Source organism: Leopardus geoffroyi, chromosome C3, assembly GCF_018350155.1.
Source record: "Leopardus geoffroyi isolate Oge1 chromosome C3, O.geoffroyi_Oge1_pat1.0, whole genome shotgun sequence".
NCBI classification, from domain to species: Eukaryota; Metazoa; Chordata; class Mammalia; order Carnivora; family Felidae; genus Leopardus; species Leopardus geoffroyi.
In genome coordinates this window covers 116,043,131-116,070,454 of record NC_059338.1, presented here as the reverse complement: position 1 = coordinate 116,070,454, position 27,324 = coordinate 116,043,131, and the positions used below count along the sequence as shown (strand labels likewise).

At 40.6% G+C, this 27,324-nt stretch overlaps 1 long non-coding RNA gene across 1 annotated transcript; it reads left to right on the top strand.

The window, feature by feature from the left end:
• The first annotated feature begins 25 nt into the window (after positions 1-25).
• On the top strand, positions 26-27,310 carry LOC123585814. Its single transcript, XR_006706435.1, has 5 exons — positions 26-555; positions 2,505-2,738; positions 19,665-19,905; positions 22,407-22,586; positions 27,101-27,310. It is a non-coding gene; the product is annotated as an uncharacterized LOC123585814 (long non-coding RNA).
• The last annotated feature ends 14 nt before the right edge of the window (positions 27,311-27,324 follow it).

Sequence of the window (27,324 nt, the reverse complement as noted above, 5' to 3'; positions counted from 1 at the left end):
GAGAGTGTGAAAACTCTGGACCCAGCACCGGCCGGGCCCGCCCCTTTTCGGCCAGAGGAGGCGGGGCCTCGGCGCAGGGGCGTGGCCTAGCGCGAGCGGCGTTCTGGCACCGCCCCCCGTGACGCACAGTCCAGCCCACTACAAGGACGGGTTGGAGGGGGTCTGCGGCCGGGTGGTCCGGCCGGGGCTGGGGCTGCTGGGGGAGCCGTTTGGAGGAGAGAAGGCTCGGAGGGGACGCGGGCACCTGAGAGGGGAGGAGGGGGCCGTCAAGTGGAGGGTGTGGTGACGGGCTGGGGGCCCAGCGCGCTCCCGGCCTCCGCTGGCGGGCGCGCGCGTGCCTCGTATCCGGGCGCGCGCTCTTTGCCCCCGGACCCAGTCCCAGTCCGCAAGCTGCTTGGATCCTTGCCCATTGCTTATTGTGCGTTTCTGCAGTAACCTCTGATACGAGGGAGCGACTCTTGGGACGCTCACATCCACAGCTCCTTTGGCAACACTGGAGGGAGAAGAGTTCTTGATGTGCTCTGAGGAGAATTTGCTAATTGTTTACCTCCCCAGGTAGTGAAATCCCCGTGTGAGTTTCACGTCATCGCTTGGTCCTTCAGGGGATGAAGAAATTAGGTAGAAAGGCCCACCCTTGACGGAATGCCCCTTCTGACCCCAAACGTCCATTACGGAATGCCAGGCACTTGGACTAGGGACTTCTCAAAAAGGTTCACAGAAAGACATTTGTTAAGGATTCGCACTATCCAGTGGCTCCTCAAACTTTTTTTTTGCTGGTTTCCGCCCTTTAACTTTAATGTTCCCCAGGTCCTCTTTCCTTCTTTCCTTCTCCCTTTTTAGAGTTGGTTGAGCCCTCTCATTCATGCCCATAACTTTGACCCCACCGTGTTTCCCATGTGTTGATGACCACCAAGCCCGTCCTTCCCTTGTGCCCCAGTCTGTGGACACATTCAGGTGGAGTTCATCATGGCTTCGCAGACAGACAGCAACTTGGGCTCCAATGCAAAACAGATAGATTTACTAAGTGTGTGTGTAGTCAAGTCATTAACCTCTGAATCCCAGTGTTTGCTTTTAAATTGTAAAATGAACATCATAGTACAACTTTACTATGTAAAATTGTTGTGAGGATTAAATAAAATACAGCTGACCCTTGAACAACAAACACAGGTCTGAACTGCATGGGTCCACTTAGATTTTTTTCAATAAACACAGTAGAGTACTGTAAATGTATTTTCCTTATGATTTTCATAATAACATCTTTTTTCTAGCTTACTTTATTATAAGAATATATATATGTACATATATATATTACATATACAAAATGTGTGTTAACCAACTAATTATTGCTAAGGTTGCAATCAACAGTAGGCTATTAGGAGTTAATTTGGGGGGGAAGTCAGAATTTACACAGGGATTTTTGACTGTGTAGGGGTCAGATCCCCACATTTTTCCAGGGTCAGCTGTAATAAAGTAAGATGCTTGGCACTATGCCTGGAATCAGTGTTCAACTATGTGAAGTATCCATAATTAAAAGACCCACAGACCTGCTCTTCCTTTAGAGTTTCTTATCTCGATGAATGACTTTCCACCACTTGCCTGCTCGATAACTGACCAGGACGCTTTGGGTCCTTATTGATCAGGTTCCTGGTTGCTCCTTCATGGCGTTCTCAATCCACGTTGATTTTGCTGAATCAGGAAAAGTACCTCAGTGATATCAGACACATGCTACTTCCTTCACTGCTTCCTTCACGTTTTCCAACTGCTGTGGTTCACATGGTAGAGCAGTTAGCTGATGTTTTTCTTCTGCTCTAAAAGCTTCCAAAACTACCTTCCTATCACCACCACACTCAACTTGATGTTTCCTTTCCATTTCTACACTATTTGCTACATAATTATCATCACATTTGTCCACTGTGTTGAAACTTTTGTTTGCATCACTGTCTTTGTCTTTAGACTGAATTTCAAGGTGGGCCTATTACTTACCTGAGCACTAAAAATCAGTAAGCACTCTATAAATACTTGTTGAATGAATAAATGATCACAGTTTATAGGAAAACCTATTAAGGCAGGAAAAACCAGACAGGAGGCTAACAGAATTTTCTGGACAAGAACCCATGGAGAGCTGAACTAATGGTCATGGAGTTAGTAGGATGAGAATAAACTAGAGGAAAACATCTTGGATGTTGGAAGAGAGGGAGGAGTCAAAGATAACATCAGGGTTTCTTATTTGATATAGTGGCTTGATAATGGGACCATTAACCAAGAGAAAGAACACAGAAAGTTTCTGGGAAAGATAAAGGGTACAGTCTTGGTACTTGATATTTGAAATGTCTATGATATAATCCAATGGTGGCATTCCAGTAGGTAGTTGAAAATATGGATAAGGAGTGAAAATGGGGCATCTCCTAGAAATGTTAACATTGGTATATAGGCAGCAATTAAAGCCGTGGTTATAGACGAGTGAATGGTGGTGAGTGTATCAAATATTTTCTGTTCTCTTTCAGGTACAAGTAGGATTGCATTTCCTGGCTTCCTTGTAGCTGGGATGAGCCACGTGACACATTCTGCCATGAATTGTGAGCCTAGCATCTAATTGCTGATGCAAGACCTTCCGGAACTCTTTTTCCCTTTGCCATGGCAATCAACAATGTTCCAGAGAGTATATGCTCTGTAAGTCTTGGTCTTGGAGAGAGGATGATGCAAAAAGAGTCCCATTCACCTCATGATGGGTATTTAAAGTGAGTGAGAAGTAAACACTGGTTGTTTTAGGCAACTGAGATTTCAGGGGTTTGTTACCAGAGCAGATCTTTGTCACTTCTGACTAACGTGAAGAAGAAGAATGAATGAATCTTGAGGACATTAGTGCACTCATTAGACTGTTGTGCATGCAAGAAGGAGAGACCCAGTGACCACCTTAACTGAAAGGATGAAAACAGGAATGTTTACATGGATATATGAGTAGTTATTAGGAACCAAGTCACCTCTAGAGAGAAGCTGTTCTCATTTATTTCCCATTGGATCTCCATTTTTCTCTGCCTCTTTGACCTGTCCTTACACTACCGACTACTAATTATCTTCTTATCCTCCAATCCACATCTCAGCGGAGCACAGCCTAGTTGCAAGAGCCCTTATCTCTAAACCACATCGTGGGCTGCCAACCAGTCTATAGTTGGGCTACTCATGTGTCAGGCACATCACCTGACCCAAACAGTGCCACCCCTACACAAAACACCACCCAGCAATCCTGAATGTGGAAACTTGAGTCAGGGCAATGCAAACTGTACCAGGATTCTTGTCCTGCCATAACTTATTTTTCACAGAATTGTGGAAGCATATTTTACGAATGGAAAGTAGGTATATCTTAACTTACAAACACTCTGACCTCCCACCCCAGCCTAAAACCTTTCTGTTGCATTAGTGAACCTCCCCCCCACCAACTCCTTGCCTGGTCTACCAAACCCTTTGTGATCTAGCCTCTGCCAACCACTCCTACCTCATCCCCTGCCACCCTCCCTCCAGCCACACTGATCTCCTGTCTCTCCCTGGGATAAGCCAAACTGGTTTCCACTTCAGCATGTTTGCACTCTTCCCCTGCTAATCTCTCTTGTTTAAACACTCATCCCCTAGTGTCTAGAAAGATTATTATTCCTTCCTTCTTATTTATTTTAAGTTCTGTCATCTCAGAGATAGAGTCTACGTTAGAGTCATGGTAGTCCTTTTCTTCATTTGTATCTATGATCTCAAGTTTGTATGGTTATTGCTTACTGCCTTCCCCAAGGAGAATGAAAGCACAATGATAGTGGCCATCTTTTCTGTCTTGCAATCCTCTGTATTCCCTAGAATAGTTGCTGGAACATTAAATATCTTTAAGTGAATAAGGGAGTGGTAGGGAGTGTGCTCATGCCCTGGCTGTTCCCTGTTGGTTCTCCATCTGGATTCATCCTCTCCCCTTCTCTACCTTGCTATGTGTCTCAGGAGGCTGAGCTCTAGAGTTTACATCACCAAGCCTCTATGCTCTGGGTTTCCAGCTAGGTTTGACCAATGAAAGGCACCAGAAGAAGACTGGAGGTTAGTAGGAGTAGGAGATGGTCAGGGCATTTACCTCTTCCCAAACCAGCTTTACTGTGTTTTGGACAGTGACTGAATTCTTCCATGACCATAGTTCCTTTATCAAGTTTCTAGCTCCATCCTGGCTCTAGTAATGGTTTCCTGTCGCATCACCATCCTCGTAATACTCCCTTGATTAGATTCTCTTTAGTATGGCTTCTGTTGCCCACTGGGACCCAGACTGACAGCTGGAAAGGTCAAAGGCTGATTTGTTCAGTACAACTAACACCTGAGTTCACACAACTCACCCAAGGCTACAGAGAGAGTGACGGAACCAGGTTTTAAATTCAAAGTTCAGGGATTATTAAAGATAAGAAGAAATTGTTATACCAGAAACCCAAGGAAGAGAGAATGTTAAGGAAGGAAAGGTCAGCAGTGCTCAATGTTACAAAGGGTTCAATGTGAAAGAAGGACCCATAAGTGTTCCTTTGATAATCTGTTTTAAAAGTAGCCACTGGGGCATTAGGGAAAGTACTTTCAATGAAAGGCAAATTGCAGAGGTGTGAGAGTGAATGAAAGGGGAGTAGAGCAGAGTTTAAACAGCTTTTTTGATGATCCTGAACAGAAAGGAAGGAAAAAAGGTAAAAAGGGGTGACAGCTAGAAGGTAATGCCGGTGAGGAAGATAGGGAGATTGGGTGATGTTGTAGTGTGTTTATAAGTTGAGATAAAGAAGCCTGGGGAGAGAAAAGGTCTGAGAAACAAAAGAAGTGATGAAACTAGGTTCTGAACAAGATGAGGGAGGGATGGAATTAAGATCTGGGGAAAGGATTAGATGGAGGAAGGCAGTGCTGTCTCTGAGGTTTAAAGGAATGATGTAGAAATGAATGCAAAGTTGCCAGTGCTGATTTAGAATTGTAATAGAGTCTGTCATTGGGGGTTTATTTGGAGAGATGCAGATAGTTTTTCTCCCCCCTTTGATAGGTAACGGCATGATTGCCATGAATTTCCCTTATCACAAATAATTTCCCTGATTTATCTTCTCAGCTCTTCAGGTGTCAGTCATACAGTGGGTAGAATTTTCCAGCCTCCTTATTATGAACTTTCCATTGTGTTTTTCGTTTGGATTCCTTATTTTATTAGTATCGGTGAGGAGAGGGAAGAAGGTAGAAGAGGGAATCCATTGTTAATTAATCATATTTGAATGCAAAATGGTAATATGCTATTAAAAACTAATTCAGTGATAAATTACTCTGCAAACACTAAATTATTTTATAATTATGGGTGTCATAATATTTCACAATATTATCTTCACTTAAATTTAAGTACATCCTTAATGATAAATGCATTGCGATATGTGGGTATTGAAATTAATAGTTAAAATTAATTTGCTGAGATTTATTGTTATTCATGCAAAATGTTTCTCATGCACAATTAGGAGTCTGCACAATTGTGATGACTTTACCTTTCTGTGTCTCATAGTTACATCTTGGATTGGTATGTTTTGGGGAAGAGTATAAGGTTCTGGGATTGAAATTAGAATCTGGCTTATTTGTGTGTTTTTTAACTGTTTGTTTATTTATTGTGAGAGAGACAGAGACAGCATGAGCAGGGGAGGGGTAGTGTGAGAGGGAGAGAGAGCATCCCAAGCAGGCTCCACACCACCAGCCCAGAGCCCAACGTGGGACCTGAACCCATCAACCGTAAGATCATGACCTGAGCTGAAACTGAGAGTTGGACGCGTAACCGACTGAGCCACCCAGGTATCCGAATCTGGCTTATTTTGGAATACACTTCCAGAAGCCTTGAATTCTTCATGAAGCTCTGTGCCAAATGAACACACATGCCAAGCATCCTTCAGTGATTCCTCCTGAAGTCAAAGGAAATCCAAGTGTCAGTAATGCATCAAATGGTAGTATCAGAACAGTGCTGTGCTTAAGCTCTCCAGCTAGCAAGGCAAATACTTTGAACACCATTTGGAGCACATCACAGAAGACAGGTGCCTTCTCTTTTCAGTCTTGCTTAAGATACATAATTTAAATGAGTATCTGGACCCTGGCTATTTCAGTGTTGGCAACTAATTCTTTCTGAATGATGTGCATTGAACTTATTTCTTCAACAAGAGGATATTGGGGATGTATACTTTGCTACCTGCCTTGAGAATAAAAAGATGAACTAAAGACATTTCTTGCCTTTAGGAAGTACAGTCTAATTGTGAAGAAGAGGACATTAACTCAATTACAGAGCATGGGTAATGGGTGCATCAAAGTGATGTCAAGAAGTTTGGATGGCAGGGCAAGGTAGATGATTCCTGATAGCTGGCCACATTTAACATGTGTTCTTCATTCTGGTCCTGGCTTGTATTTAACTAGACACTTGAAAGTGACGGTTTCCTTAATTCCATGAGCAAATTATGAACATAACCATTTTTTTTAATATGAAGTTTATTGTCAAATTGGTTTCCATACAACACTCAGTGCTCATCCCAACAGGTGCCCTCCTCAATACCCATTACCCACCCACCTCTCCCTCCCACCCCGCATAAACCCTCAGTTTGTTCTCAGTTTTTAGGAGTCTCTTATGTTTTGGCTCCCTCCCTCTCTAACCATTTTTTTTTCCTTCCCCTTCCCCATGGTCTTCCGCTAAGTTTCTCAGGATCCACATAGGAGTGAAAACATATGGAATCTGTCCTTCTCTGTATGACTTATTTCACTTAGCATCACACTCTCCAGTTCCATCCACGTTGCTACAAAGGGCCATATTTCATTCTTTCTCATTGCCATGTAGTATTCCATTGTGTATATAAACCACAACTTCTTTATCCATTCATCATTTGATGGACATTTAACCTCTTTCCATAATTTGGCTATTGTTGAGAGTGCTGCTATAAACATTGGGGTCCAAGTGCCCCTATGCATCAGCACTCCTGTATCCCTTGGGTAAATTCCTAGCAGTGCTATTGCTGGGTCATAGGGTAGGTCTATTTTTAATTTTTTTAAGGAACCTCCACACTGTTTCCCAGAGTGGCTGCACCAGTTTGCATTCCCACCAACAGTGCAAGAGGGTTCCCGTTTCTCCACATCCTCGCCAGCATCTATAGTCTCCTGATTTGTTCATTGTAGACACTGACTGGCACGAAGTGATATCTGAGTGTGGTTTTGATTTGTATTTCCCTGATGAGGAGCGACATTGAGCATCTTTTCATGTGCCTGTTGGCCATCTGGATGTCTTCTTTAGAGAAGTGTCTATTCATGTCTTCTGCCCAATTCTTCACTGGATTATTTATTTTTTGGGTATGGAGTTTGGTGAGCTCTTCATAGATTTTGGATACTAGCCCGTTGTCCAATATGTCAATTGCAAATATCTTTTCCCATTCTGTTGGTTGCCTTTTAGTTTTGTTGATTGTTTCCTTTGCAGTGCAGAAGCTTTTTATCTTCATGAGGTCCCAATAGTTCATTTTTGCTTTTAATTCCTTTGCCTTTGGGGATATGTCAAGTAAGAAATTGCTGTAGCTGAGGTCAGAGAGGTTTTTCCCTGCTTTCTCCTCTAGGGTTTTGATGGTTTCCTGTCTCACATTCAGGTCCTTTATCCATTTTGAGTTTGTTTTTGTGAATGGTGTAAGAAAGTGGTCTAGTTTCATCCATCTGCAGGTTGCTGTCCAGTTTTCCCAGCACAGTTTGTTAAAGAGATTGTCTTTTTTCCATTGGATATTCTTTCCTGCTTTGTCAAAGATTAGTTGACCATACTTTTGTGGGTCTGGTTCTGGGGTTTCTATTCTATTCCATTGGCCTATGTGTCTGTTTTTGTGCCTATATCATGCTGTCTTGATGATTACAGCTTTGTAGTAGAGGCTAAAGTCTGGGATTGTGATGCCTCCCACTTTGGTCGTCTTCTTCAATATTACTTTGGCTATTCGGGGCCTTTTGTGGTTCCATGCAAATTTTAGGATTGCTTGTTCTAGCTTTGAGAAGAATGCTGGTGCAATTTTGATTGGGATTGCATTGAATGTGTAGATTGCTTTGGGTAGTATTGACATTTTAACAATATTTATTCTTCCAATCCATGAGCACGGAATGTTTTTCCATTTCTTTGTATCTTCTTCAATTTCCTTCATAAGGTTTCTATAGTTTTCAGCATACGGATCTTTTACATCTTTGGTTGGGTTGATTCCTAGGTGTTTTATGCTTCTTGGTGCAATTGTGAATGGGATCAGTTTCTTTATTTGTCTTTCTGTTGCTTCATTATTAGTGTATAAGAATGCAACTGATTTCTGTACATTGATTTTGTATCCTGCGACTTTGCTGAATTTATGTATCAGTTTTAGCAGACTCTGGGTGGAATCTATCGGGTTTTCCATGTATAATATCATGTCATCTGCAAAAACTGAAAGCTTAACTTCATCTTTGCCAATTTCGATGCCTTTGATTTCCTTTTGTTGTCTGATTGCTGATGCTAGAACTTCCATCACTATGTTAAACAACAGCGGTGAGAGTGGACATCCCTGTCATTTTCCTGATCTCAGGGAGAAAGCTCTCAGTTTTTCCCCATTGAGGATGACATTAGCTGTGGCTTTTCATAAATGGCTTTTATGAAGTGTAAGTATGTTCCTTCTATGCTGACTTTCTCAAGGGTTTTTATTAAGAAAGAATGTTGAATTTTGTCAAATGCTTTTTCTGCATCCATTGACAGGATCATATGGTTCTTTTCTTTTATTAATGTGATATATCACATTGATTGATTTGTGATTGTTGAACCAGCCCTGCATCCCAGGAATGAATCCCACTTGATCATGGTGAATAATTGTTTTTTTATGCTGTTGAATTCAATTTGCTAGTATGTTATTTAGAATTTTTGCATCCATATTCATCAGGGATATTGGCCTGTAGTTCTCTTTTTTTACTGGGTCTCTGTCTGGTTTAGGAATCAAAGTAATGCTGGCTTCATGGAATGAGTCTGGAAGTTTTCCTTCCCTTTCTATTTTTTGGAACAGCTTGAGAAGGATAGGTATTATCTCTGCTTTAAACGTCTGGTAGAACTCCCCTGGGAAGCCATCTGGTCCTGGACTCTTATTTGTTGGGAGATTTTTGATAACTCACTCAATTTATTTGCCGGTTATGGGTCTGTTCAAGCTTTCTATTTCTTCCTGTTTGAGTTTTGGAAGTGTGTGGGTGTTTAGGAATTTGTCCATTTTTTCCAGGTTGTCCAATTTGTTGGCATATAATTTTTCATAGTATTCCCTGATAATTGCTTGTATCTCTGAGGGATTGGTTATAAGAATTCCATTTTCATTCATGATTTTATCTATTTGTGTCATCTCCCTTTTCTTTTTGAGAAGCATGGCTAGAGGTTTATCAATTTTGTTTATTTTTTCAAAAAACCAACTCTTGGTTTCATTGATCTGCTCTACAGTGTTTTTAGATTCTACATTGTTTTTTTTCTGCTCTGATCTTTATTATTTCTCTTCTTCTACTGGGTTTGGGGTGTCTTTGCTATTCTGCTTCTAGTTCCTTTAGGTGTGCTGTTAGATTTTGTATTTGGGATTTTTCTTGTTTCTTGAGATAGGCCTGTATTGCAATGTATTTTCCTCTCAGGACTGCCTTCTCTGCATCCCAAAGCATTTGGATTGTTGTATTTTCATTTTCATTTGTTTCCATATATTTTTTAATTTCTTCTCTAATTGCCTGGTTGACCCATTCATTCTTTAGTAGGGTGTTCTTTAAACTCCATGCTTTTGGAGATTTTCCAGACTTTTTCTTGTGGTTGATTTCAAGCTTCATCGCATTGTGGTCTGAAAGTGTGCATGGTATGATCTCAATTCTTGTATACTTATGAAGGGCTGTTTTGTGACCCAGTATGTGATCTATCTTGGAGAAGGTTCCATGTGCACTAGACAAGAAAGTATATTCTGTTGCTTTGGGATGCAGAGTTCTAAATATATCTGTCAAGTCCATCTGATCCAGTGTATCATTCAGGGCCCTTGTTTCTTTATTGATCCTGTGTCTAGATGATCTATCCAATGTTGTAAGTGGAGAATTAAAGTCCCCTGCAATTACCACATTCTTATCAATAAGGTTGCTTATGTTTATGAGTAATTGTTTTATATATTTGGGGGCTCCTATATTTGGCACATAGACATTTATAATTGTTAGCTCTTCCTGATGGATAGACCCTGTAATTATTATGTAATGGCCTTCTTCATCTCTTGTTACAGCCTTTAACTTCAAGTCTAGTTTGTCTGATAAAAGTATGGCTACTCCAGCTTTCTTTTGACTTCCAGTAGCATGATAGATAGTTCTCCATCCCCTCACTTTCAATCTGAAGGTGTCCTCAGGTCTAAAATGAGTCTCTTGTAGACAGCAAATAGATGGGTCTTGTTTTTTAATGCATTCTGATACCCTATGTCTTTTAGTTGGAACATTATTCCATTTACATTCAGTGTTATTATAAAAAGATATGGGTTTAGAATCATTGTGATGTCTGTAGGTTTCATGCTTGTAGTGATGTCTCTGGTATTTTGTCTCACAGGATCCCCCTTAGGATTTATTGTAGGGCTGATTTAGTGGTGATGAATTCCTTCAGTTTTTGTTTGTTTGGGAAGACCTTTACCTCTCCTTCTCTTCTAAATGACAGACTTGCTGCATAAAGGATTCTTGGCTGCATTATTTTTTCTGTTCATCACATTGAAGATATCTTGCCATTCCTTTCTGGCCTGCCAGGTTTCATTAGACAGATCCGTCATGAGTCTTATCGGTCTCCCTTTATATGTTAGAGCATGTTTATCCCTAGCTGCTTTCAGAATTCTCTCTGTATCCTTGCATTTTGCCAGTTTCACTATGATATGTCGTGCAGAAGATCGATTCAAGTTATGTCTGAAGGGAGTTCTCTGTGCCTATTGGATTTCAATGCATGTTTCCTTCCCCAGATCAGGGAAGTTTTCAGCTGTTATTTCTTCTAGTACACCTTCAGCACCTTTCCCTCTCTCTTCCTCCTCTGGAATCCCAATTATGCATATATTATTTCATTTAAATTATGTCACTTAGTTCTCTAATTTTCCCCCTCATACTCCTGGATTTTTTTATCTCTCTTTTTCTCAGCTTCTTTTTCCATAATTTTGTCTTCTAATTCACCTATTCTCTCCTCTGCCTCTTCAATCCGAGCTGTGGTCACCTACATTTTATTTTGCAGTTCATTTATAGCAGTTTTTAGCTCCTCCTGTCTGTTTCTTAGTCCCATGATCTTTGTAGTGATAGATTCTCTGCTGTCCTCTATACTTTTTTCAAGCCCAGCAATTAATTTTATGACTATTATTTTAAATTCATTTTCTGTTACATTGCTTAAATCGTTTTTTGATCAGTTCGTTAGCTGTTGCTACTTCCTGGAGTTTCTTTTGAGGAGAATTCCTCCATTTCATCATTTTGGGTAGTCCCGGGGGTGGCACGGAACTGCAAGGTTTTTCCCCTGTGCTGTCTGAGTAACTTGCATTGGGGCTGCAGTCAGACCTGATGTCTGTCCCCAGCCCACTGCTGGGGCCACAGTCAGACTGGTGTGTACCTTCTCTTCCCCTCTCCTGGGGACAGGACTCACTGTGGAGTGGTGTGGCTTCTGTCTGGGCTGCTTGCACACTGCCAGGCTTGTGGTGCTGCTTTGATGGGATCTGACGTATTAGCCGGGGTGGATCCGCAAGGTGCACAAGGGCGGGAGGGGCAGGCTCAGCTTGCTTTGTCTTTGGTGGTCTGCTTCAGGAGGGGCCCTGTGGAACCGGGAGGAAGGCAGACCCGTTGGAGGGATGGATCCGCGGAAGCACAGCATTCGGTGTTTGTGTGGTGCAAGCAAGTTCATGATGGGAACTGGTTCCCTTTGGGATTTTGGCTGGGGGGATGGGCGAGGGAGATGGCGCTTCCCAGCACCTTTGTTCCCTGTCAAGCTGAGCTCTATCCTCGGGGGCTCAACAACTCTCCCTCCTGTTGTCCTTTAGCCCTCCCGCTCTCTGAGCAGAGCTGTTGACTTATAACATTCCAGATGTTAAGTCCTGCTGGCTGTCAGAACACACTCCGGCCGGCCCCTCTGCTTTTGCAAGCCAGACCCGGGGACTCTGCTTTGCCTGGTGGGCTGGCTGCCCCTCCACCTACCTGGCTCCCTCCCGCCAGTCCGTGTATCACGCACTGCCTCTCCGCCCTTCCTACCGTCTTCCATGGGTCTCTCGACTACGCTTGGCTCTGGAGAGTCCATTTGGCTAGTCTTCTGGCGGTTTTCTGGGTAAATTAAGCAGATGTGGGTGGAATCTAAGCGATCAGCAGGACGCGGTGAGCCCAGTGTCCTCCTACGCCGCCATCTTCCTCCGACTCCCTCCTAACCAGTCTTCTTCTATAACTCCCTCTGTCCATCACTACAGTTGTGATGGGAAATGCTATTTCTTACCCAAACTTGACCTGCCATCATTTTGTTCACGTACCTGTCCATCCTTTACAAAGTACATATCCTCCCAAAGAGTGTATCTCCAACCTCCCTCTCCTCTTATACTGCTCTTCAGTGTATATTTGACCCAGAAGAAGTGAGTCTTGATGGAGGTGACAGGTAAAAATTGGTGGAAAAGGGGGGAAGTACCCACTCATATCAGCTGAGTAATTACCACTCACAGTAAGAAAATGGAAAATTATAGGCTGATGCTACAGATTTAACTTCTAGTCCAGAATAGTCAGAAGATTTGTTGTTTCTCATTTCAAGTATTTTCAATTCTGTGAAAACAGTATATCAAGGTTCAATTAGAAAACTGTGGTTCATTCACGATAGTGGATGAAAATGCCAACCTTTGCAGTTGTTATAAATCTGTTACTATATAAGTAGATGTGCACCCCAAGGATTGCTCAGTCTAGCCGGTACGTTAATTAGCACCATATAATATATCAGGGAGAAAATGAGTATAAAATATTATGTTTAAAGTTTTGTTTTCAAAGGAAGAAAAAAACAAAATGAGAATATCTTACTGACAATGAGCCTTGTTTCCCGGTGTAGAAAATATGATCAAAGACTGGTATTGAGTATTTATATGGGCTAAATCTATTATTTTTAGACACACCATACACATAATTATATTTTCTAACATTTATCAAATATTTATGGCTTTTCAACTGTTGTATTAAATCAAGCTGTATGGAGAAAATTTGATTAGAGAATATTTTTAAAATTTGGATTTGTATCAGGACTATTTGTTTCATTTCTCAAGTATGAGTTCAGGAGGAAAGGCATACTCTGCTCACCTCCAGGCATAAAGTGAACCATCAGGCTGGTATTCTTTTGCCTCATCTCTTCATGTCATCCCCTCTCAAATCTATGCTCCCATTTGAAGTGGAAGAAGAGAGCAATCTTCCTTGGAAGAGGAGGATTCATTTTCAGTTAAAAGAAAGGAATTGAAAAAAAAAAAAAAAACGGAGTAGACAGGCTTGCTTGTTAAACCACCAAATAAGGTCTTATTTTAGTAATTACTTATTGAGAATGTCTATGATTTCAGCGTTTTAAAGGACACATGAGGGTGAGACTCCACCCTCATAGATCCCTCTTGCAGTGAGAGGCATAAACACCTACAGTGTGGAGTGTTAGGTACAAGGCAGCACAAAGCAAGGATTGGCTAAATCTGGGAATCAGAGAACGTTTTGCAGCAAAGGTGATATTTGAGCTGGGTGTTGAAGGATGAGTATACACTTATTTATATTCTGCTCATTCCAAAAGGATTTAAGGTGCCTTGGAGGAGTTGACCAGATAGTGGAGGAGTAAAATAGCATTTCAGACACAGGCAGTGCCAAAGCATAGAAGTGCAAAAGGGCACGATATGCTTGGGAAGCCGTGGGAAGATCCGAGGGAAGATGCACAGAGTACACATGTGAGCCTGGGGGAAGTGAGGCAGATAGTAGAACCATTGTGCCAACCTCTGGCAGTGGTTTGCAAACTTGAGCATGCCTCAGAAGCCCCTGGAGGCTTTTAAAGGCACAGATCACTGGGTCTCATCCCCAAAGATTTTGATTCTGCAGATTTAGGGTGGGAGAGGGCAAGAATTTGCATTTTCTTAAAAAAATTTTTTTAATGTTTATTTGCTTTTGAGAGAGAGAGAGAAACAGAGTGCGAGTGGGGGAGGGGCAGAGACAGAGGGAGACACAGAATCCAAAGCAGGCTCCAGGCTCTGCGCTGTCAGCACAGAGCCTCACACGGGGCTCGAACTCACAAACCATGAGATGATGAGCTGAGCCAAAGCCGGATGCTTAACTGACTGAGCCACCCAGCACCCCTGCATTTTTTTTTTTTTTTTTTTTTACAAATTCCCTGGTGATGTTGATGCAGCTCGTCTTGGGATCACACTTTCAGAACCACTTCTTCAGAGTCTGGATTTTGTCCAGTAGTCAGTTGGGAGTACCTGGAATGTGTGTAGCTTGAGAAAGAAAGAATCAGTTTTGGATTTAGAAAATTTCCTGGCAGCTGTGAGGAGAATTAGAGAGGGAAAACTCTTGATAGATTATTTCACATGTCCAAGAGTCAAAGTAAATGGGCCTCATCGCATTTATAGAAAGATGAGATACTCTTGAGAAGATCTAGAAACGTAGTCAAGATTCCTTGGAATGATGGGGCACCCGGGTGGCTTAGTCAGTTAAGCATCCAACTTCAGCTCAGTTCATGATCTCATGGTACATAGTTCAAGTCCCATGTCGGGCTCCGCACTGACAACGCAGACTCTGCTTGGGATTCTCTCTCTGTCCCTCCTCCTCTCTCTCTGTCTTCCTCTCTCTCTCTCTTTCTCTCTCTCTCTAAATAAACTTAAAAAAATTACTTGGGTGATTGAATATGTGGAATGAGAGAAAAGGAAGAATCTCAGAATGTTAAAATCATATTCCATAGTGTAAATCAAATGCTATAATATTTACGTATTCAAAAAATCCTATGCTACCAAAATCTTTAAAACGAGGCTGAAGAAATCGCACAAAACTTCAGATGACTTTCTTGCCAGTGAGATGTGTGATGCCTTTATAGTTAAGGAGAGAGATGGCTTGGCCATGGTCATTCAGCAGCCCCTCAAAATGTGTGACGTGAAGCCCACTCTGATACAGTCAGGCCTTTCTAAGGCAGCACTCTCTAGGGGTGCTGTTTATTCACTGTGCCCACCTTGAACATCAGAACTTTGGCTGCAGGTGTCAGGTGTCGTCTTTCCCGCCTCAATATACTCTTAATAACTGTAGGAGTTTCCCCCACTACATAGGACTTTGTAGATAAAATATGAAGGATAAATTGCAAGCGGCTGAAACCACAAAATAGAACAAGAAATATATATGAGAAACTTGATCCTAAATTGAACCCATAATAACATTCAGTGAAGTTTTGATCTTAGCTTCAAGTTTCTCTTAGCCAAGTGTGCCTACAGAACCTCCTCTGTTCTGTTCTCTCTTTGTTGTTCTTAAGATGCCAGGTTCTGTTGACCCTTTTCTTGTGTTTTGTGCCATTCTTTCCTTTTGCAGGGCTGTTGATATGGTCGCTTCATTGTACATGCCCTTTTTTTTAATCTTTTTGCAATCTTTGAATTTTTCCATCAGTATAGTCTCTGCCAATGGGATTTCTAAAGGAGGCTGCTGTGTTCAGTTCTCATTGCTAAATACTTACAACCCATTAGCTGCTCTTTGTTTTTGTAGCCCATGAACCCTCTGTGTGCTGCGCCTTGGTAGTAATGAGGTGGAGGGAAGTGGGAGGTAGGTATGGAGTGGGGTGCCAGTCAGGTGTTATATTTTGCCCCTTTTGACTAGCTTCACTTTCAGATCGGGTATAAACTGAAAACACATCTCTCCTTCGGACGGAAATGTTACCCTTTCTTTAACAACATTAAACATAATCTTTGGCTGTAGCCTCTCAGGAACTTTTCTGAGTCACTATTTTATGCTCACAAATTATGTGGGACACAAAAAAGCTTCATAATACATTTGGCCATTGTTGAGGTTAGAAGAGTTTGTATGTTACTCTTTCTCCTCCCCACCTAAATTCTGATCTGATTGAGAGAGACACATGAGTCAGGAAAAGGAAGGTCAACACTTTAACTCTATTACTGGTAGGGTTGATGAGGAATATGTCTTTGGAGGAAAGACAAGTAACGACAACCTACTGACACCTAGTCCTTTGAACAGCTCGACAGAGAGGAAGTCTGAATCCTTAGTGCAGACACATTAACCCAAGCCATTGGCTGTCCCCCTCCTCCCAGGTAATTCCTTCCACCACCATGTTGAAGAATAAAGGGGTGGTGGGTGAAAAGTCCAGATAAACACTCTTTCGTGGAGACCAGGCAATGAATTATTCAAGACAGATATGTTTTCTAATGATGTTTTAACAGTAGTTCTAAGAAAATAACAATGACCATAACAGTGTCTAACAACTGACTTCTGAACGATGGAAAATTAATTTCTTCCTTTAAGGTAATGTCAAACACAGTAGGAATTTTTAAAAATCAGGAAAGTTAAAGTTTATTCCCCACTCTATGAACGAACATGATGAACGTTGTAATTAGATGCAAACTTGTGATAATTCCACTAATGATCTATTCAATTTAGAAATATATGATTCAGAGAGTTGAATTTTTTTTTTTAAGTTGTCACATGCTGTTAGTTATCCCCGCCTTTCCTCCACCGCAGTCCTCCACCTTCCAATAGTGGTAAAGTTATATCTGGCTACACAGCCACCCCATGAAAGAAATCCTTACCTAGCCTTTCTTACAGTGACAGGTAACCATGTAAATATGTTCTCAGCAATAGAATGGCAGAGTATAAGTGATACCTGCAATTCCAACCTCATTTGCTTAAAGGAAATGCCTTGCTCTCCACTTTCTTTCCTCTTCTTGGGCTGAGATACTGAGATGATAGAGACCAGTGGCATCAGGGCCCCTTAATAAACTAATGGACCAGAGCCTTTCTACCACCTTAGACTGGCTGGACTTTAAGATGAGAGAGAAACACACTTCTGTCTTTTTTAGGCCACTGTGTTTTTTGAGTCTCTTTTTAATGTCAGCTTAACATTTGTAGCAACTAGACAAATATTTACGCCTATTTTTAAAAGTGTTAAAATATTCAATAGGAAGAAATCTGTACAATGAACTATTGTAGTGGGTTGAACGTGAGCTTACTTGGAAAAAGAAGAATTATGTTAAGGATCTCGAGGTGAGATCATCCTGCATTAATTGAGTGAACCCTAAAGCAAGTGACACATGTCCTTATAAGGGACAGAAGAAGAACATAGAGGATAGGGAGGCCATATGAAGATAGGGAGGGATTCAAGGAATGCATCTACAAGCCAAAGAAATCCTAGAGCTGCCACAAACTGGAAAAGGCAAAGGAGGATTCTCCACCTTCAGAGGGATCACGACCCAGCCTGTAACTTGAATTCAGACTTCTGGTATCCCAAACTGTGAAAGAGTAAATTTATGTTGTTTTTAAGCCACCCAGTTTGTGGTGATTTGTTGCAGCAGCCCTAGCTATCTAATAAAATTTGATAATGATTTTTTTAAAAATCACTCATAAATCCAACACCCAAAGGAGAGCATTTTGGTGTATTTCCTACCACAGCTATCTAATAAAATTTGATAATGAAGTTGGAGAAATTCAAAAATCCTTTTTTGTTTTGTTATGCAATACCGAAAGGAACATAGAGCACTAATATGAAAGTGGTTCATTCATTCCTTTGTGAGACACCTTCTGATTGCCTGAGGTATATCAGCCACTGAAAGGTACAGAGTATGTAAAGATCAGAGAGACATGGTCCCAACCTTTAAGATGTTCATAGTCCTTGGAAAGGAGATATGTACATGGACAACACAGTTTGATTCGTTTAAAAAAAAAAAAAAAAAAAAAGGAAAAAAAACCTCTTTGTCACAATTATAGGCTACTCGGCAATGAGAAAACCAACCACAGAGTTTTGGGGCAAATATGTTTGACCAACTAAGAAAGTCAGATATTCAGTTTGTTTCACAGCAATCATTCTGTCTGGGGAATATGACAAGACTGTATTAATAATGGTCCTTGTATTTGTAAAGCTTTCACTTTATAAATTGGGATTATTATGGATCTGGATTCCTGTTTTTTGTATCTTTATTAACTTAAAAGTAAGTTTATGAAATACCATTCTGTTCTAACTAGTGAACATCTCCAATTTAGAGTAAGTTTTAAAAATCTATTTCAGGGTGCCTGGGTGGGTCAGTCAGTTATGCATCTGACTCTTGATATCACCTCAGGATACAATCTCACGGTCATGAGATTGAGCCCCATCGTTGGACTCCAGCTCCGTGCTGGAGCATGGAGTCTGCTTGGGATTCCCTCTCTCCCTCTCTCAGACCGTCACTCAACCAGTAAATAAATAAATAAATAGATACATAAATAAATGAACTTTAAAAAAATCTACTTAATGAAGAGAATTTTTCTAGAGTAAAGAGAATTGTTCATAATTCCTTCTCCTGTCCCCAGTTTATGAAATTCACTTTTTATATCTGGCAACCCCATAAATCGGGATCTATTTCAAAATTATGTTCAAAACAACAAAAATTGTTCTTATGATCACATAGAAAGAATGCATTGAGTATTATTTCTTGGACTGCATTTAGACTTTGGTATGAACAATGCAAGATTCTCCCCTATGTAAGTAAACTAGTAAACAATATGGAATCTATTGTCTAAGTTACCTCTAAATTTTTTTATGGAACCAAAGATCCTTACTAGATTCTTTTTTTTATTATTGTTTATTACTTTTGAGAGAGAGAGAGAGAGACAGAGACAGAGACAGAGAGCAAGCAGGGAAGGGGCAGAGAGAGAGGGAGGCACAGAATCCGAAGCAGGCTCCAGGCTCTGAGCTCTCAGGACAGAGCCCGACGTGGGGCTCAAATTCACTGTGAGATCATGACCTGAGCTGTAGTCAGCCGCCCAACCGACTAAGCCACCCAGGCGTCCCCCTTATTAGATTCTTTTATTGGGAAGGACATCTTCCTTAATAACTCCCACTGTCTTCAATGTGATGTAGGTAATGTGAAAATCTGATTCTACCCTCTCTCCTAGTACTTTAATGTTTCATATCATTTTTTTTTATTTTTTATTTTTATAAGTTTATTTTTGAGAGAGAGAGAGAGGGCACAGGTTGGGGAGAGGCAGAGATCAAGGGAGAGAGAGAGAGAGAGAGAGCGAGAGAGAAAATCCCAAGCAGGCTCTTCACTGTCAGTGCAGAACCAGACATGGGACTCAAACTCATGAACTATGAGACCATGACCTGAGCAGAAACCAAGAGATGGAGGCTTAATCGACTGAACCACTCAGGCGCCCCTCATTTTTTATTTTGACTCACTTCCTATTTTTCACTCAGTGCCTAACTTGTGTGATATCTCCTTTTATACTAGGCAGACTTATCTTGGACACACAAAATGTATATTTACTGTGTAGCAAGCATATACTGAGAATAAGTATGCATAAAAGTACTGGAAGGAAATACACCAAAATGCTCTCCTTCGGGTGTTGGATTTACAAATAATTTTTTAAAAAAATCTCCTCTGTGATTTCTGTCCTAACCTTCTATAATAAAAATTTAATTGATTTTGATGTTTGTTTATTTGCAATTTAAGGTATCAACTTCCGTTCTCCAAATGGTATCCATTCTACAAATGGAAATAGGAGAGTGCAGTGTGGTCTCTGTCGCTCATGCTCAGTGAACACAGCTGGGTCCAAAGTTGTCTTTCCAGGATTAGATGGCGAAGCTGGAGTATCACTTGTGAGGAATTCCTACTAAGGAATCTCTGCCTAGGCGGCTTGCGGGGCAAGAGTAGGTGCTGAGTTGCTCTCCTCACCAGTGCACGAGGCATGCAGGTAAAAATAAACAACATTCTCAACAGTTTACTCAGTCCAAATTCATTTTAAGTAAAATATTTACGACATTGAGAAACTATAGTCCCAACAGAAAACAAAAAACAAAAACAAACGGCATCACTGACGTACTCAAATTTAGCTTAAGTTCTGAAAAAGGTAACGAAATGACATTTTCATTTAAATACCTAGGTATTTGCTATAATCTTAGAATGCCATATGGTGGTTACTAGTTTATTAGGTAGAAACATCGAGCGTATTTGTATATATTTGTAGGTGCATAGCATTTAAAATTTTTTTTTAACGTTTATTTATTTTTGAGACAGAGAGAGACAGAGCATGAACGGGGGAGGGGCAGAGAGAGAGAGGAAGACACAGAACCAGAAGCAGGCTCCAGGCTCTGAGCCATCAGCTCAGAGCTCGACATGGGGCTCGAACTCCCGGACCGTGAGATCGTGACCTGAACTGAAGTTGGGCGCTTAACCGACTGAGCCACCCAGGCACCCCTATGCATAGCATTTTAATGAATTGCCTTTTTTTTTTTTTACTACTAAAATTCTGTATACAGCTCATCTCAGTACTATTGGTATTGATAATATAATGTTTGATAAACTGATATAACCTTTGGGAAAGGGTAACATGAGATGCCTTGTTCTTTTAAAGAAATTTTTTTTAATGTTTATTTTTGAGAGAGAGAGAGACAAAGCATGAGAGAGAGACACACACAGAATCCGAAGTAGGCTTTAGGCCCTGAGATGTCAGCACAGAGCCCAGTGTGGGGCTTGAACCGACGAACCGTGAGACCATGACCTGAGCCAAAGTTGAACGCTTAACTGACTGAACCACCCAGGCACCCCAGGAGATCCCTTGTTCTATGAAATTAAAGCAGCCAGGAGCACCTTGGTATTTTAAACACCTACTCAGGTACCAGCCAACAACAGAATCAGTTTTGTGCTGATGTTGCTGTTTCTTCACTCTGAGTAAGATTGTTGTTTGACTCAAAACCATTTTGCTTCTTGGAGTGAATCTTCTTTCATATTTTTCATCCAGGTTTTCATATGGATGTTTTCAAATAAAATATATAAGTAGAAAAATATGAAACCAGCCAGGGGTTCAGTTTCAACCTCAAAACACAAAAGAGAAAAAATCAAACGTGGCAAAGAATAAAGTTGTCCTGTGTTTTTAAGACTTAAAACATTCACTTATAAAAACACTCATATTCTCAGACAAACAGAAAAATATTGCCCCTAGTGAAACAGTGTTTGCTATTATATGAAATATAGTCAAGTGAAACGGGAAATAAGGGCAAGCATAGACAGATACTAAAGAGAAACTTCATTGTGTAAATGTCCTCAGAAATGAACTTGGAAAAACATACCTCCCTGGGTATAAATATTTCAGCTGAGTTTATGCAAAGGTGTAATCTATTGAAGTCAGCAGAAATCATGCCTTCATACAGTTCTGGCTAGAATATGGTTTTTTAATGATCACTAACATCTCATAGAAAGGTCTATATAAATTTTTTGTCTTAATTACTTGAAGTAGGAGCTCCTGTTTCCATGGTGAGCTTTTCCATGAGTTAATATTTTGAAATACCCATTTCCTAAAAATGAGGGGATGATCATTATTTCAGTTGTAAACAATTAGTTGCATTATTTTCTTTTGCAAACCTGCCTTGCAAATATTGTTTGAGCATGTTAGCATAACACCAGGTAACCTCATGTTATGTTTTAGTAATGTCTGTGTAGATATTTCATTTATGGGAGATATTTCATCTGTCCATCATGGGTCAACCTATTGGTAAACTGTGCTTATTTGAAATTTTCTGTTTAGGGGCGCCTGGGTGGCGCAGTTGGTTAAGCGTCTGACTTCAGCCAGGTCACGATCTTGCGGTCCGTGAGTTCGAGCCCCGCATCAGGCTCTGGGCTGATGGCTCAGAGCCTGGAGCCTGTTTCCGATTCTGTGTCTCCCTCTCTCTCTGCCCCTCCCCCGTTCATGCTCTGTCTCAAAAATAAATAAACGTTGAAAAAAAAATGAAATTTTCTATTTAAAAAAAATTGTTTTTAAATTTTAATTTAGAGAGAGAGAGAGTGCATGCAGGGGAGAGGGGCATGGGGTGGGGAGGGGGTGAGAGAGAGAGAGAGAGAGAGAGAGAGAGAGAGAGAGTCAAGCAGGCTCCATGCTCAGTGATGAGCCTGACAGGAAGCTAGATCATGACCCTGGGATCATGACCTGAGCCAAAATCGAGAGTAGGCCACTCAACCAATGGAGCCACGCAGGTGCCTCTGAAGTCTTCTGTTTTTAGCCTAATGATTTATCTAACTGACTTTTGGAGTCTGTAAAAGAACAAAAATGGTTTGGGATTAAACACAGTCCATATCATCATAAAGAGAGAAAATGCGTTATAAAGAATAAACTAAAGCAGTTTTAGCACATCAGCTTGATGAAGGCCATCTGCTTTTGTTGCCTGCATAAATTGCCTTCTTTAACTTACTTATCTGCAGATGCTGCCACGGAGTCTCAGCTCTATGCAAGACCAGCCCTGATCATGCCTTAAAACAGTTTGAATCAAGCTGGCATTTTCCCCCACAAAAGTTCAGCAAGCATTAGAATATACCAGTCAGAACACAGAAGAGAAATACAACCTGGAGACGCAAAATTCAGAAGGCACCAACATTTTAATGGTTAGTAAAGCCATGGCAATGGGTGGGATCATCTAGCAAAGGGAGTAGAAAAATCTTTATCAGCTGTCTACAATTCATGTGCTTTCTGAATAAACACAACGCCTTTACATCATAACTGAGAATCCTAGCAATATCCACATTATTCCAGCTTTCGTTTTTGTGGTCTGTATTATGAAACTAATATTTTTGCTTCTTTTTCAAAACACTGTAAAATTTGGGGCACCTGGGTGGCTCAGTCGGTTAAGTGTCCGACTTCAGCTCAGGTCACGATGTCGCAATCTGTGAGTTCGAGCCCCGCGTCGGGCTCTGTGCTGACAGATCATAGCCTGGAGCCTGCTTCGGATTCTGTGTCTCCCTCTCTCTCTCTGCCCCTCCCGTGCTCATGCTCTGTCTCTCTCTGTCTCAAAAATAAATAAAAACATTACAAAAAATTAAAAAAAAAAACACTGAAATTTAATACGCATTTCCAGATTATACGTGCAAACTCCCTGATGAATAAGGAGAGCAGCTAGGAACTCAACTAAGGGAATAGCCATGGCTCCTGTCCACCTCCCAGGCTTTCTAGACAGCAGATGAAACCATCTGGGCAGATATCTTTGAGACTCAGTATACAAAAGTCAGAATTTACAGGATGCTCTTGGAAGCAGCAGGTAATATCCGTTTCTAAACATACGTGCAATGAGAAGTCTTGAGCATTGGTTTTTGGAAACCGGTGTGGCGATTGGTAGTTCCGTTCATCACCCAATTTCAATGTGGCCGCAGTGTGACTCACAGTAGACCTGATTTTATTACCGGTATTCAAATAATTTGTGTTTCTCTTAACATTTGATAGCTCTCGAATTCGAAACCCCAGAAAACAGATGAACAGGTGTGTGTACTAGCATGGGCACCCTTTGTTCAGTGTGGGCGGTCTTGGGTTCACCGTCAAGATTTGTTGAACTCCATGGTCTGGTTTGTAAATGTTTTATTGGTCTGTATACCCTCTTATCAGGGCCTTTACTGACACCAACACCAGTAAAGTGTTGTATTCTGCAAACAAAAATAGCATTTTTACTTCTAATCAGTTTTTCCTGCTTACGTTGTTTAGAAATTCGAGTGAGTCAGGGTACTATTTAATGATGTTTTGCGGGACAGTACCAAGGATGTCCCTGAAATTGCCTCAAGTAATTATATCCTCCCCAATACTTCTGAGAGGTATATTCTCATAAAGCAAAATCAAGGGCAAAAATAACCAAACAACAACAGTGAAAATTTTATTAGTTGGGAATTTGGCTTCAAGCCACAGTACAAAGCTCTAGTAAACTGGGCCGAACACATGAAAGGCTTCTTTTTCTTAAGCTTGTTTGGCCTAAATAGCCTCAGGCGAAAGCAGGCTCCTAGGATTGCTCTCTCTTCCTTTCAAGCTTCAAAGGCAGCCAGCCCTAAGACTTCAGTGAGCACTAATGGAAATGGAGCGAAAGCCAAAGAGGACCCTGTTAGCTTTCCTGTGTGTTGCTGAAGTAAACTTTGTTGGGCCTCAAACTTAGGGAGAGGATAACCTTCCCCCCCCCCCCCCGCCAGCAACAGAGAGGCTTGCAGTGACCTATAGCCTCTTGGAAAACTGTGCCCTTGATAAAAGCAGCTTAATTAGTATTCTATGATCTGCCAGTGCAATCAACCCTCCTCCCTCCTCTATCCTTAAAGTGGGATAAAGTATGTGAATGTGGAATGGTGTTTTATGCCTAAGGAACAACAAAACTATTTCAAGTAATTGAGTACATTTCTTAAAAGAAAGCAATGTATTGTTGCCTTCTTGTCTTCTGTTAGAGCTTTGATAAAAAGAGGCTCTTTGGGGACCCCCAGGTCTGTGAAAAATAAATCAGCCATCTTCTGATTCCTTGGGGACCAGTGGAAAAGTGTAAGCATACACACACGCACATTCTTTACAATAAGTCTCTGGCGTTAACCCAGAGCCCTAGTGAGCAAGGCTGAGTCATAGATTTCTACAAGGACTCCTTTTGTGCTGTTGGCCTAAAGCCTAGATAAAAAGAAAGCAAAGAGGTCTCTTTGACTTCTCTGGCCTAGGCCTACACTCAAATTTTTGCTTTAAGAGTCTTGCTACTTTGTTAATAGTAAGAAGGGAGGAAAGAAAAATTTAATAAAAAGAGCACCAAGGGTAAAAGAATCTTTTTCTCTTACACTTAGAGATGATCTTACCTGAGTTACCAAGTCCTAGGCCATTCAACACCGGGGTGGGTATATGTGTTGGGGGGCATTTTAAGAAAAAATCAGGTGAAAGGACACACTGTTTGAGGCAGAGCAGTGAAATTGCAATTCTCACAGAACCCTGAAGATGCCAAAGTCAGAGCTATTTACTTATCTTCAAATCTCTCTGAAGTCTTCTGCTACTGGCTGACTGGCTTTACTTCATTATAACTTCCCTCAGCTTCTCCTCTTGAGACGCTCGTCAAGTTTTGTTGTTCTTCCACAGCCATCTTTTCTTAGATTGGAAGCTTTCTAAGGGCTGAGACATGTTTGTCTTATTCTCTAGCACTTAGTAGGCACTGAGTAGACTTTTTTTTCCCTATTGAATAACATTTACATTGTGCCCTTGACTATAACTTTTATTCAGAGCAGCATTGAGAAGGGTATTTCAGGTGAGTGTTTCTTCACCTCCTCCAAAGAGTAGTGTTTAGCCAACATTAACTCAAGAGATATTATCATGTGCATAAATGATGAGGGTGGGGAAATTAAATCTCATACGTTTATGTTTTGTTCATTGCTGTCCCCTCAGACTGGGATTTATGTGTCCTTAACCCCATGGTCATCCTTTCGTAGACCTCTAATAATTTCTTCATAAAAATTTGCATTTCAACTGGACTGTAAACTCCAGGAGTTGCAAGAGACTACTCTGCTTTGCTCACTACTGAATTCCTAGCACCCATCACCTGGCCTAGCCTGTATTTAATAAGCATCTGTTAAATGAATGGATAAAACATTCAGGAATTTTTTTCCAGACACTGATCATTAACTGTAAAGCTACTTTACCCACTGGATCGCCTCCATGTTTTTAGTCACAGACCATTAGAAGACTAACGTGTATGCTATCTATTGGAGTGACTATAGCCATTGATGTTCAAGATGATTTTAGGCTTATGCTTCAGCGGTTCTTATATTTCATTAGAAAGACAAAGGAAAAAGAAATATCACTATAGCTGAAATACATTGTAAAAGATATCTGAAACTCAGCTCTAAAACACACACCTCTAACTTGTGACATAAAGTAGCACACAGATCTGTACCCAATCTGGCAGTATAATAGCTTTTATTGCATAAAAGTTTGTGTATATGTTAATGATGGTAGAACCCATGTTTGAATTTACATGTGGTCCACAAGTAACTCTTGGTTCAAAGTGGTGTTTCTATTTCAGATAATTTTCATGAAGTCCACTTACTTAAGGTACCTTATATAAAGCACTTTTTAGTGTTTAAGTATAGATACCAAAATGACTATTAATTTCTTGAGTTACTGAATTTCCAGCAAATTATACCTTATGTATAATCAAGAAGTAGAACTTAAAAAGTCCATTTCTGTTTCTGCCTCATACATATTATTCTATTTCTTTAAGGAGAAAAATGAAGAGAGTAGGAGACAGTGATAATATCTTATTAATACACTATGTGCTTTTAAAAAATATACTTACCGTATTTCATATTAAGTACCTCTTAATGAACATTGTCAAAATAATAAAGACCTAAGAAGTCAAAGCAATCTAGACAGACTCGTTCTGAGAAAAAGTTGTTAATGAAACATAATATTGAGTCCAGGAAAACTCAAGTTTATTCAATAAACATCTAAATGTAATTTATTTCCATAAGGAACAGCTGTATGGAGGAGGGATTAAAAACAGGAGAGAGGAAAAAGGAAAATACACACCAAAAAATAATAAATTTCACACAGAAATGAAGGAACAGAGGGTGAACACCTGAGAGGAGTAAAGTACTGTTGTGACACCTTGCCAGTCACTTGGGCTGTAAAATTCAGCATGTGACACAATTTCCCATGCCTTTTGAAGTACTAATTACATGATTAAGTACTCTTAACCTTGACCCTGGAAGCTCCAGGAGCTTTCATTCATTATTCATTAATGGGGTTTAAGACTGTTCTACTCTGGAGATACAAAGACTGTGCCTTCCAGGAATATGCAGTTGATTAGAGGAGACAGAAAGGTAATGAGGGGGTGCTAATCTGGTTTAATATGTACTATAATACTGGAAATGCTATTTTCTTGTGTGTGGCAAAAGCATACTAGGAAAATGCTCCAAAAACTCTTTGTCAGGTTTTTTATATGTCAGATCCTAAAATGGCATTTCAGGACTTTTTTTTTTTTTTTAGCTGGTGTTGGTTGCACTTAAAATATGTATCCTATAGCAATGGTACTTAAAATTATTTTATAGCCTCCTATATAATAAAATTAATACAGTTTTAGTCAGATTTTGTTTCAAGTCACTGTAAAATTTTTATCTTCTCCCAGAACTAACATAGGACCAGCCTTCTTCACACTTCACATCACAGAGTAAGTGGAGAAGAAAACTGAGAAACAATGAATTTAGCATTTATTATCTTGCTTTAGAATAGAATTATGGTGGGGCGCTTGGCTGGCTCAGTCGGTGGAGTATGCGACTCTTGGTCTCAGAGTCATGAGTTTAAGCCCTGAATAGAGCTTACGTACAAAGTAAAAATAGGGGAGCTTGTATG